Source organism: Budorcas taxicolor, chromosome 1 (genome assembly GCF_023091745.1).
Source record: "Budorcas taxicolor isolate Tak-1 chromosome 1, Takin1.1, whole genome shotgun sequence".
Lineage (NCBI taxonomy): Eukaryota > Metazoa > Chordata > Mammalia > Artiodactyla > Bovidae > Budorcas > Budorcas taxicolor.
Genome location: NC_068910.1, coordinates 178,002,835 through 178,016,447, shown reverse-complemented (window position 1 = coordinate 178,016,447; position 13,613 = coordinate 178,002,835). Strand labels below are relative to the sequence as shown.

Sequence of the window (13,613 nt, the reverse complement as noted above, 5' to 3'; positions counted from 1 at the left end):
TGGCTCAGGGGTAAAAAATCCGCCTGCAATAACCTTGCCCAGAAAACTCCATGGGCAGAGGAGCCTGGCAGGCTACAGTCCATAGGTCACAAAAGAGTCGCACCTGACTGAGGGGCTGAACAACAACAACAGCCAGCTGTACCAGACCTTGGTTTCCCACATGCTCCCCCACATGCTGCCCCCTATAGTTCAGACACTATGTGAATAGTACAGATGCTATCGATTTTATGGAACAGCTCATGGAGTGGATAAAAAAGAAAATCTCAATCATGTAAGAAAGGAGGAAAAAGGAATTATAAACTTTATTCGACACTCCAGACAAATATGAAAATGAGACAACCCAGCCCAGAGGTCTAGGCAGCCGAGAAGGCCAGCACAGCTGCGGGCCATCTGAGCTGCCTGCCACCTGCAGCCTGGACCACAAGGCAAGCCAGTGCGCGCGTGCGCAGTGGCAGTGGCCTCCGCGGTGGCCAAAAGCGCGCGCACCATGGGCGAGTGAGGGAGCCTGGTGCCAGGAGAGGCCCGGCCACAACGACAAGGGACACCGCAAGCAGCTGCGACTGCGGCTGGCCAAAGCCTCCGCGATGAAGGAAGCGACCAGCCTCAATGAACCTGTCTTCACTGAAAACCGAGACCTCTTCTCTGTGGCTTACAAGAACGTGGGCTTTGCCTGTCTTCCTGGAGGATCATCGACCAGAAAACTGTGGCAGAATGAGAAGAAACTAAAGAAGGTTAAGGTTTACCGAGCGAAGATCAACAGGGAGCTGGAAACGGTGTGCAATGCCATGCTGGCTCTTCTGGACAAGTTCCTCATGAGGAACCGCAGTGATTTCCAGTGTGAGAGTAAAGTCTTCTCCCTGGAGATGAAAGGCGACTCCTATCGCTACCTGGCAGGGGCCGGTTCCGGTGAGAAGAAAAAGGATGTTGTCCCAAACTGCACTCTGCGGAAAGGAAGCCTCCGCAATCAGCCAAGAGCGCTTGCAGCCCACGCACCCAATCCGGCTAGGCCAGGCCTCACTCTACGCCGAGATCCAGAAAGATCGCAGGCAAGCCTCTCTCTTAGCCTTTCACGGTGCCGTAACCGAGCTGGACTCACTGAACGAGGATTCCTATAAGAACTACCTGCTTGTCGTGCGGCTGCTGCAAGAGAACCTCACCCTCTGGAGGGGCAACCAACAGGACGAGGAAGCTGGAGAAAACAACGCAGGCGCCTCGGTCCTGACCCCCACCCTGTCACCGCCAGTCCTTCCTCATCACAATCACTGAATATCTAGTGCTAAACTTGTCTGTGTGGCAGCACAGCTACTCAGACTACTCATATCTACTCTCCGTTCTCCCGGGAAGCAGTTCTGGACAAATTCGTTGGCATTGCTTTGAGCCCGTGGAAGCTTCCTTTTCCAGTTGTGCAGACAGGTACGTTCCCAAGGAGGCCTTTTCTGTACTATGCCTGCTTATCTAAGTGAAATGGAGGTGAAAGCAATGGGGAAGTTAGAAGGGAGAATTAGCGGACACAGGCTATTTAACAGTCAGCTATTTAAATGATTCATTTAAAACAAGCTGGTAATGTTTGTTAAAGCAGTATGTCCGTGCATGCAAATATGAATTTACCGCTCTCACCTGTTTCTTAAACTGATGGAAAACGGTTCAGGGAAGCTGAGACGGAGAGATCCTTTCTCCTTTCCATCCACTTAATAATAAGCTGCCTCACGTGAGGATTAAGTTGTACTTTGTTTTCCCTCTTTAAATAATGAGGTGCACAAACCTTTTCAGTGCAATACATCTAAAGTTTTGATACCTGTAACTTTGGGGAGTGGGGGGAGGTTATGATTATTTAAGAGTCATGGATTTATTTTTTGTAACTCTTTGGCTGTCTTCCTTATGTGTCAGCCCATGTCAATCGAAATGGATGATTATAAAATACTAGACTTTTAAATTATATCTTTTGGAGTTCAATGGGTAAATAAATGCTGTTTGGGGGATATTTTTAAAAATAAGAAAAAAATGAGATAACCTTTAGTTCTGTTAAGTCGCTCAATCATGTCCTACTCTCTGCGACCCCCTGTGGACTACAGCACAGCCAGGCTTCCCTGTCTATCACAAACAAACTCCCAGAGCTTACTCAAACTCATATCCATGGAGTCAGTGATGCCATCCAACTATCTCATTCTCTGTCATCCCCTTCACCTCCCACCTTCAATCTTTCCCAGCATCAGGGTCTTTTCAAACGAGTCAGTTCTTTGCATCAGGTGGCCAAAGTATTGGAGTTTCAGCTTCAACATCAGTCCTTCCAGTGAATATTCAGGAATGAGATAACCTTAGATGATTCAATCTAGAATATTAAATGATTCCTTTTGTATCTCATGATCTCACACTCACTGTCTCACATCCCTTGATACAAGTTTATTAAAAAGTATATATTGTTGAAATGAGACTACAGTTGACCCTTAATATGGGATTGAACTGTGAGGGTCTACTTATATACAGATTTAGTTTAGTAAATACATGCTATAGTACTACGTGATCTTGATTGGTTGAGTCCACCGATCAAAACCCCCAGATGAAGAGGGCAGACTGAACTTACATGTAGGTTAAGGACTGTTCAGGGGTCAGTGCCCCAAACACTTCCCCACCCTGAGTTACTCCAGGGTCAACTATAGTTAGTTAAAGACTAAGTCACTCTGAAAATATTGCAAATAATGTGGTTCATTGGGAGCTGCAATCCCTTGTTTACTTTCTTGGAAGTCTCTTTTGAATTCATCCAAGAAAAAAACTAATCTATTGTTTTCTCCCCACAGCTCCCCTTCTAATCCTAACCCAGCTCCCTAGGTCAGGATTGTTCCATTCAGTAAGCCTTAATAGAGCAGATACTTAGTGCCAGATGTCATGACCAATGCCAGCAGCACAGAACTGGACAAGACATGATCCCTGACTTCAAGAAGCTCAGTCAGGTAAATCTTAACATTTGTCTGCCAGAAATTGATGAGTACTTAACTGTCTACAATCATAATGTAGAAAATACATGTCATTCAGTTTAGTTCAGTCACTCAGTCATGTCCAACTCTTTGCGACCCCATGAATCACAGCACGCCAGGCCTCCCTGTCCATCACCAACTCCCGGAATTCACTCAGACTCAAGTCCATCGAGTCAGTGATGCCATCCAGCCATCCCATCCTCTGTCATCCCCTTCTCCTCCTGTCCCCAATCCCTCCCAGCATCAGAGTCTTTTCCAATGAGTCAACCCTTCGCATGAGGTGGCCAAAGTACTGGAGTTTCAGCTTCAGCATCATTCCCTCCAAAGAAATCCCAGGGCTGATCTCCTTCAGAATGGACTGGTTGGAACTCCTTGCAGTCCAAGGGACTCTCAAGAGTCTTCTCCAACACCACAGTTCAAAAGCATCAATTCTTCAGCGCTCAGCCTTCTTCACAGTCCAACTCTCACATCCATACATGACCACTGGAAAAACCATAGCCTTGACTAGACGGACCTTTGTTGGCAAAGTAATGTCTCTGCTTTTGAATATACTATCTAGGTTGGTCATAACTTTTTTTCCAAGGAGTAAGCATCTTTTAATTTCATGGCTGCAGTCACTATCTGCAGTGATTTTGGAGCCTAAAAAAATAAAGTCTGACATTGTTTCCACTGTTTCCAATAGCAAACGCGGTAAAGAGTAGTTAATTCTTTTTTATTGATGTGAGATTATTTACTTTTTGAGTAATGAGGCTAATACTCAGAAATTGCATCTAGTGATCATTAAGACAACTGGCCATATTAATCATTTTGTTGTAGGAAGCAGGACCCTTCCAGGGCCTGAGAGTGAGCTCTTGTCTAATGCTTGGGAGTGAATTATCTGAGGAGACACAACATACTGACAAAGCAAGAGTCTTTGTTGGAAAGGGGTACCTTGGTGAAGAGTAGCAGGGTAACGGAACCCAGGAGAACTGCTGTGCCACGTGGCTCAGTCTTGGGTTTTATGGTGATGGGATTAGTTTCCAGGTTATCTATAGCCAATCATTCTGACTCAGGATCCTTCTTGGTGGCATGTACATCACTCAGCCGAGATAAGATTCCAGCAAGGAGGATCCTGGAAGGTTGAGAGACCATATTAACTGGCATCTTCTCTCTCCTTTTGAACTTTCCCAAATTCTTTCAGTTAGTAGTAGCTTGTTCATTCCACATTTCTTACCAAGACCTCCTATTGTAAGAAAGTAAAAAAGAATGAACACAAAAGTGAAAGAGAAGTGTTAGGCTCAAGAAATTTACAAAACAGTGCGAGAAATTGACATGCGAATAGTTAATTTTAACAGAAGACCACACTGAAGGGAAGATAGAACAAAATGGAAAGGAAACTGAATGGAAAATAGGGTGGGTGAGGGGCAATCGGGACTTTTTATAGAGTAAGTAGCTTTTTGACTAGGCTTTGAAGGAAGAGTATGATTTTTATTACATATTAAGTAGGAGAAGTTCATCTATCACCACAGACATTCTCTCCACTTTAAGCTTTAATCTTCCATTCTTCTAAAACTCTGCTTTGCCATCATTCTTGGCAGATATCATTCTTGTTGCACTGACTGGGTCTTGAATTTATGACACTTAAGTGCTTATAAGTGTATCGAGGAAAGTTGCTTTTAATACCAAATTTTCTAGGTCATAATGGGATTTGGGGAAAATCCACCTGTCATGGGGGTTATTTGACTCTGAATTTATATCAGTTCAAAGATGCTTAGATCACAAACTCATTCTACACAGCTTGGAAAATAGAATCCATATATCAAATGTTATAGCTGAAAGGTACACAGCCAGCATGTAACCCAAACATCTTGATGGGAAAACAGAAACCAAAAGCTGTTAAGGGAATTGCTGAAGGTCACATTGGAATTTCTGTAGAAGAAATGGTGCAAAAAATTGGGACACAGGTGACCTCGTTGTTTTCTCTCAATCACACCTATCTTCTGTGATTTGCTTGGATTCATCCTGTTTCAAATATCCCAGTTGCCAAGCTCACCGGGCTCCATGGGAAGAGATTTGTTTGGGTGTCTTTACTGACACTCTATATCTAGGAATTACTGGTGATATGATAAAGCAGGAGATCATGTCTTTCACTGAAAACTTTCCATACAAATCAAAAAATGCTTTTAGCTCTACCCTTGTCTTTCTTCAACCACAGTTTATATATATTTTCCTGTCAAAAGGAATGTGCTTTATGCACAAATTAGCATCTGTCTTGCTCATGCTGAATCTGTATAATCAGTATAATAACAAGAGAAATGGCTCGTAATTTTTGCCTTATGTTTTTTTCAATTTGATAAATTAAAAAGCAGTGCCAAATTGCAGTTGTGAAGATGCAGCTGAGAAGTATGTTTAACTGCTGCAGCCTCATACAGTCTTTATGGAAAGAAAAGCCACATCTGTTTCTTCTGTAAGCTTGAGGGATGATGACACTCATGAGAGAAACACCAATTCAGGAATCTCTAAAGAAAAAAATCCGTGTCCTTGAAAAGAAGTGACCTTGTGAAAAGAAATAAAGAAGTGATTTTTAGTTTCTCTAGGCTTTGTTGTTTTCTCTGGGGAAAAAAAAAAGGTGAGCCAGATAATCCTAATTTCAAACCATTTAGACCATTTTCTGATAATTAATATGCTTAAATGTTAACAGTATCTCTGTCAAGGGTTTTCTGCAGAGAAGTATTACGTTGCAATATTATACCATGTTATTCCTCATTTAATGTTACTATGTAATAAACACTTGTGACATGTTAACATATAATGCTGATATGGGGAAAATCATTGGCAAATGACTTTGTAGCTATGGGTAGAATTACAATCACTTTCAGAAATATTATGTGATCATTTTTATTGCTAAACATGTATCTACAGTTCAGTGACAAATGGTAGATAAACCTCCAGCAGGAAGTAACATAAGAAGCCAGGAAAATACATTGTCAGTAGAGAGCTTTGAAAAAGTAAAAATTAACTAAGTCAGGATGCTAAAGAAATAGCAATATCCGCTATGAATTACATGAACATATCTAATTAATTCTTACACTTTAATGCTCTAATATATGCTGAATTGTTTAAAACTCTACATGCTCAAATGGAACTGCAATTTGTTCTTTGAGTGACCTGTGTGACCCAATTATGAGAAATAATTTACTGCAATCTTAGGGTGCTTTGGTGGGAATATAATATTCAGAACAAAGGAGATGAAAACCACACAAAGCACATCAGGAAAGGCAAAGCTCTTCTTTATATTAGAATGCCAGCTAGTAAAGTTTAAAGAGATAAAATTAGAAATTCTGCACCAGCCAGTGTAATAATTGATGAAGGCAAGAGTCATCAATAGATGCTAAAACTATAGGTATAAATCTTAGAGAACAAGATGCTCATATAGTCTTAAAGTAATATTACCCCTATATGTGGATTAATTACAAAGGAAAATACTGACCTCTATACAGGAGAGTCTGGGAACACCATGTTAAGTGATGGTGATCAAATGATAAAAATGCTTACCACCAGAAATGGAACCAGCTGATACCATGCTCCGCTTAAGGCAGTAGAGTGATATGACACAAGTTTACCTATTATTATTGATACAACTTTACCTAGTATTATTGTGAAAATGTTTAACCTGACTCTAATCATAAAAAAGCAGTCAGACCAATTCCAATTGTGGGATATTCTGTAAGACACCAGCCCCAAAGTCTTTTTAAAAAGAAAACAATCAAAGAAAACTGAGAGAACTCGAAGAATATTAAAGAGACACAACTGCCAAATGTAAACCATGGTCCTTGATTGGATCCTGGGACAGGGAAAAAAGAAGCACCTATAAATAACAATTGGACAGTTAGGTATATTTGAATGTTGACTATTGTCATAGCAATGTTACATTCTTGGATGTATTAATGGTACAGTGATAATGTGAGAAAATGTCTTTGTTCTCATAAAATACATGCTATGTTTTAGGGGCAAATATATTTGGGGGTAATTTTTTTTTAATGTCAGCAAATTAATAGCAAAGCTTCAGGCAAAAATTAGTGTATTTTATAAGGACAAAGAAAAAATAAATGAGAATATTAAATATTGTTAATAAAGGGGAATAATACAATGTTCCTTTAACTTTTCTCTAGATTTATTATATTTTTAACTGGGATTAAAAAAAAGAGTGAATCAGGAGTACTGAGTTCAATTCATGATACCACATTTTAAAGGAGATTTCCATGTCCCAGAGAAAGGTGAAAGGATTAAATATCAAGATGATGAGAGTCAAGAAGCAAGGTCATAAAAAATTGGGGATTGTTCATGTGCAGAAGGACAACTATTCTTCTGGATCTGAAAATACAGTCATATAGAAGATGGAGTAAATTTTTTTCTGTCTTTCTTTTAAAAGAATGCCTAAGACAACTGATTGAATGTAGCAAGCAAACTAAAACCAAAAAGAGCAGAAACAAACAGCAGTTTTGCTGAAGTGGGTAAGAGGTTGAAAAGACCTCTTTACTTACCTTCAAATCTAAGAGTCCATGGTCAAAATCAGAAATAGGTTATAGTCTTCTGAAAGCACAGTGACACTCACTGCATAACAGCACCCCCACAGTCTGCTTCAGTGTTTTCAGACCATCAGGTACTCAGTTCAGTTCAGTTCAGTCACTCAGTCGTGTCCAACTCTTCGCGATCCCATGAACCACAGCACGCCAGGCCTCCCTGCCCATCACCAACTCCCACAGTCCACCCAAACCCATATCCATCGAGTCGGTGATGCCATCCACCCATCTCATCCTCTGTCATCCCCTTCTCAATCTTTCCCAGCATCAGGGTCTTTTCAAATGAGTCAGCTCTTCACATTAGGTGGCCAAAGTATTGGAGTTTTAGCTTTAGCATCATTGCTTCCAAAGAAATCCCAGGGCTGATCTCCTTCAGAATGGACTGGTTGTATCTCCTTGCAGTCCAAGGGACTCTCAAGAGTCTTCTCCAACACCACAGTTCAAAAGAATCAATTCTTTAGCATTCAGCTTTCTTCATAGTCCAACTCTCACATCCATACATAACCACTGGAAAAACCATAGCCCTGACTAGAAGGACCTTTGTGGACAAAGTAATGTCTCTGCTCTTTAATATGCTGTCTTGATTGGTCATAACTTTCCTTCCAGGGAGTAAGCGTCTTTTAATTTCATAGCTGCAATCACCATCTGCAGTGATTTTGAAGCCCAGAAAAATAAAGTCAGCCACTGTTTCTACTGTTTCCCCATCTATTTGCCATGAAGTGATGGGACTGGATGCCATGATCTTAGTTTTCTGAATGTTGAGCTTTAAGCCGACTTTTTCACTCTCCTCTTTCACTTTTATCAAGAAGCTCTTTAGTTCTTCTTCACTTTCTGGCACAAGGGTAGTGTCATCTGCATATCTGAGGTTATTGATATTCCTCCCAGCAATCTTGATTCCAGCTTGTGCTTCTTCCAGCCCAGCATTTCTCATGATGTACTCTGCATAGAAGTTAAATAAGCAGGGTGACCATATACAGCCTTGACGTACTTCTTTTCCTATGTGGAACCAGTCTTTTGTTCCATGTCCAGTTCTAACTGTTGCTTCCTGACCTGCATACAGGTTTCTCAAGAGGCAGGTCAGGTGGTCTGGTATTCCCATCTCTTTCAGAATTTTCCACAGTTTATTGTGATCCACACAGTCAAAGGCTTTGGCATAGTCAATAAAGCAGAATTGGATGTTTCTCTGGAACTCTCTTGCTTTTTCGATGATCCAGCAGATGTTGGCAATTTGATCTCTGGTTCCTCTGCCTTTTCTAAAACCAGCTTGAACATCTGGAATTTCACAGCTCACGTATTACTCAAAAGCAATACTCAGGGATTTCCTTGGGGGAACAGTGGATAAGAATCTGCCTGCCAATACAGGAGATCCGGGTTCAATCCCTAGTCTGGGAAGATTCCACATGCCACAGAGCGACTAAGCAAGCCACAACTACTGAGCCCATGCGCCTAGAGCCTGTGCTCCACAACAAGAGAAGCCATCCCAAGGAGAAGCCCATTCACTGCTACTAGAGAGTAGCCCCCACTCACCACAACTAGAGAAAGCCTGTGAGCAACAACAAAGACCCAGTACAGCCAAAAATAAATGAATAAAAAATTTATTTTAGAAAAGCAATACTCAGACTTCTGATTCCAAATATGTATATGTAAAGAGAAGCACACCCATTATATGTGAAGCATTTTGTTAAGCACTAGAATTTCAGAACAAACAAGAGTGCTGGGTTTCTGTTCCTGCAGCTTTTCAGTCTGGCTCATAGTTTTGGAAAACAATGAGAATTAAGAAAATGGGGTTTTGTCAGTTTTATAGAAATGTTCTCTTGTGCTTAAGAAAGAATTATAAAGGCTATCCTGAAAAGCTAGATGTTCTTTAATGAAAATATTTCTGAGGCAGGGTTTTGTCCTGTCAATATCTAAACACTTTTCTGAAGCATCTGCTCCAATGTACCTATTTTAGGGAAATAAACACCATGACTATTTACTTTTATTATACCTATTTTTTTATTATTTGGTACATGTACATATTCTAAATTTATGTCAATATGAATTAATATGGGTTCAATAATTATATTGCAATATTGATTTTGAGATAACTGAATGTTGTCTGCAAAAAGTAAGGTTGATAATTTTTTGCTATTATATGTTCAAAAAACCAAATACATGTTTCTTGGCTTCGTTACTCAGTCATGTCCAATTCTTTGTGACCCCATGAACTGTAGCCCACCAGGCTCCTCTGTCCATGGAATTCTCCAGGCAAGAATGCTGGAGTGGGAAGCCATTCCCTTCTCTAGGAGTCTTCTTGACCCAGGGAATTCTTCACCATCTGAATTCTTCACGGATTCTTCACCATCTGAGCCACCAGGGAAGCCTACTGCTGCTGCTGCTGCTGCTAAGTCGCTTCAGTCATGTCCAACTCTGTACGACCCCATAGATGGCAGCCCGCCAGGCTCCCCCGTCCCTGGGTTTCTCCAGGCATGAATACTGGAGTGGGTTGCCATTTCCTTCTCCAGTGCATGAAAGTGAAAAGTGAAAGTGAAGTCGCTCAGTTGTGTCCAACTCTAGCGACCCCATGGACTGCAGCCCACCAGGCTCCTCCATCCATGGGATTTTCCAGGCAAGAGTACTGGAGTGGGGTGCCATTGCCTCCTCCGAGGGACGCCTAAGTACATGTTAAATATCAGTAAATAAAAAGAATGGGGCTTTTTACAAATAACTTGGTCAGTTTTCTATCTCTGTAAGAAAGTACTTTGGTGGATCTTGTTTAGAATCTTCATAAAGCTGGAGCAAATCTTGTTCAGAGTGGTCTGTGCCAGAGAAGATGATCCTAGTTGACCAAAACTGGTAGGATATTTTTTTTGAGGAAGCCCCAGATGTTGATGGAGCGTCGAATTGCGTGTAGGGGAAGAGTGGAGGGAAAAACAGTGAAGAAGCCCTGAGCATTTTAGACCAAAGATCATGGTGAAATCGTAAACTGAAAATGATTTTCTTAGTGAAACAAAATCGGTACAAGTGGTTCATGATTAAAGCTTTGAACGTTTAAGGGCAGGCTTTTATAGGAGTGAGTCTACTTGGTGAGCCTGCCAACTTAAAGGAACTAAAGTCAGAGAGACCAACCTATTGTTTCCTGCCAGACTCAGTTGCTCTATACCCTTCCAGAGACTAGCAAAATTTATATTTGACATTCATATTTAGACTAGGGCATCTTGCATTTTCCCATAGAATCAAACTAGTTTCTTCTTTATTTATTGGCGTCTCAAGCTTGTGAGAGTTGGCCCTGGTCTTCATCCACAGCCTCAGGGAAATTGCGCTTTTTCATCCTTAACTACTCAGTTCAATACCATAGGATTCCAGAAACATTAGCCAAGCCCTTAGTGTAGGTATGCGGATTGTGGAACGATGATAATTTATTGTCCCTACAGCCTTTGTTTTGTTATTATTTATCCATTAATGCAAAATTACTTACAAAATAAAGTGATTTATTATCAGACACAACAAGAAATCAGAGTTAGTTCCAGTTAGTGGTTCCAGGATTGTTGTTTTTGCCCCCCCCCTTTTTTTTTAATATCAAATTTGTCTCCCATGGTGACAAGTGTCTCTGTTAGTTTCAAACTTCATATCCTGATATTGCAGCATATAAAAACCATCCTCACATGGGATGTCCCAGAATCCCCACAAAAAATCATCTCCCAATTCTATCTCATGGACCAGGATGGAATGAAGTCATCTTTTCTAAAGCAACCATGCAGAGGGTAATAAAACTGTTCCTATTGACTTAGACTAACCAAGATTTAATCTCTAAGGCTTACTCAAGCCTTAAGTGATTCATGAGGCTACTAGAAATACAAACAAAGTCGGATTTCAATGGCAAGGAATAGCTGAAGAGGAAACGGTGCTTAAAGGGGCAGCCAGTGGGGTCAGGGACATATTCCCTTTGTTTGAAATCTCTGTCTTTCTTGACTTCCTGTAGAAGTCTCACTCTTTTCTTAAGATGTCTCCTTTGGGCAGCTTCCCTCAACATGTAAACTTAGTTATTTTCCTGTGTGGTGACGCAGCATCTCATACATAATCTCCCTATAGAACTTAACACACAGGATCACGTTGATCCAAACATCTGTTGTCTCCTTGTGTACCTTAAATACCTTGAGTACCTTGTAATTCTATTCTGTAAGCCAGCATCTATCAGTGCTATAGATATTGTATGTTCTTTGTGAATATTTACAAAAGAGCAGGAAAAAAACAGAGAGCAATCAGAAATAAAAGATAAAGAAGGGAAGCATTGAAGATTAAAGTGATAATCTTTACTGGTGGTTTACTGATGATTACATAAACAGGAGTATCGATATTTAGCATGAGCACTGAAGATTAGATGGCTTCCCAGGTGGCACAGTGATAAAGCATCTGCCTGCCAATGCAGGAGACGCAGGAGCTCAGGTTCAATCCCTGAGTTGGGAAGATCCCCTGGAGAAGGAAATGGCAACCCACTTCAGTATTCTTGCCTGGAAAATTCCATGGACAGAGGAACCTGGTGGGCTACGGTCCATGGGGTCACAAAGAGTCAGACATGACTGATTGAACACCACCACATTAAAGATTATTAGGCAGACAATTTTATAAATATGTTCAGCAATTTACAAATACATAAATGTTCGATGCTGTTTTTCTGTACTCTGTTTTACCCATCCGTTTAATAATGCTCCCTTTAGCAAAGTCACAGTGGTAGTTTCCTCCCTGAAATAGTTCCACACAGAGGTGTGGCTCAGGTGACTGTAGATGACAGAGAGAGTGGTCTCCTCAGCCGAATATATTTTTAAAAGTGGTACTTATGAAAAAATGTTTAAAATACTAAGTTAATACAGTAGTTGTTAGCATTGTGTGAAAAAAAAGATCTTAGGAAAAAAAAAAAAACAGTGTGAAAGCAAGACCATGAGATACCTGGAAAGGGCAACCAAAGCACAAACCTTTCTGATGTCTGCTCTCTCAAGAACCAATAGTGTAGATTTCTGACCCACCTTACTCCCCTCACCCTTCCCCTCAACACAGGGTTAACCCTTGCTAGGCTTCCTGTTCCCCAAGAGCAACTTGGCACTAAATATCCACATGCCTCCCATGTACCAGTACAATCCTCGACAGATAGGATGCATCATGAGTGAAACAGAGGAAGATGGCCTCTTGAGGGATTTTAGTAGGGAGCATATGAGTTGGGGAAGCAGAGAGAGCTGCAGCACACTCAAACTGCTGTTGTATCTTTGGAGATAGATGACAAAAACAGCATTAATTTCCAAGAAGAGATACACCTATTCTCATTACCTGGGCTCAGGTAAAAGACATTCAGCAGGACATTCAGCAGACCCATCAGCACTCAACCAGTGAAGTCTGCTGGCTAAGAATGTAGGGATCACATATGTTATAAGTGAATTTTCTAAATTCCTATTAGGCTTCCCTGGACATGTAAAACAGATGAGGTCATGAGCGCTAACATATTTCCCAGTATACATCTAGGAAAGAAAAGGACAAAGGAAGAACTAATGTAGTAAAAAACAACAAACATATATAGCAAGCCCGCTTGGTACTGTGGAAGATAGTATTTGGATAAATTTAGTGTGAGATTTAAACTATTATGTGTAGCTACCTGGAGGAAAGCCTAAAAAGAGCTTTTTTATTTTATTTTTGGTTGCACTGCATGGTTTGTGGGATCTTAGTTCCCATCCAAGTTTCGAATCATGCCCCCTGCAGTGGAAGCACAGAATCCTAACCACTGGACCACCAGAGAATTCCCAAAAGAGGCTTTAACTAATAGCTTCATGAAGATCATAAAAGGAATCCGCTGAAATGGATAACAGCTACTAGTTCTTTACATGATGACTACACATTGAAAGCCATATACTTGATATTTGCATATAACTTCAGCATGGTTATGTATAAAGACATTAGAAATAATCTTGATGAAAGTGAAAGAGGAGAGTGAAAAAGTTGGTTTAAAGCTCAACATTTAGAAAATGAAGATCGTGGCGTCTGGTCCCATCACTTCATGGGAAATAGATGGGAAAACAGTGGAAACAGTGTCAGACTTTATTTTGGGGGGTCT

General features: G+C 40.8%; 1 pseudogene; it reads left to right on the top strand.

Annotated features, from left to right (window-relative positions):
* The window catches only part of LOC128053019 (14-3-3 protein eta-like), a 40,075-nt pseudogene extending 38,809 nt beyond the window's left edge, over positions 1–1,266 (top strand).
* Positions 1,267–13,613: the final 12,347 nt, after the last annotated feature.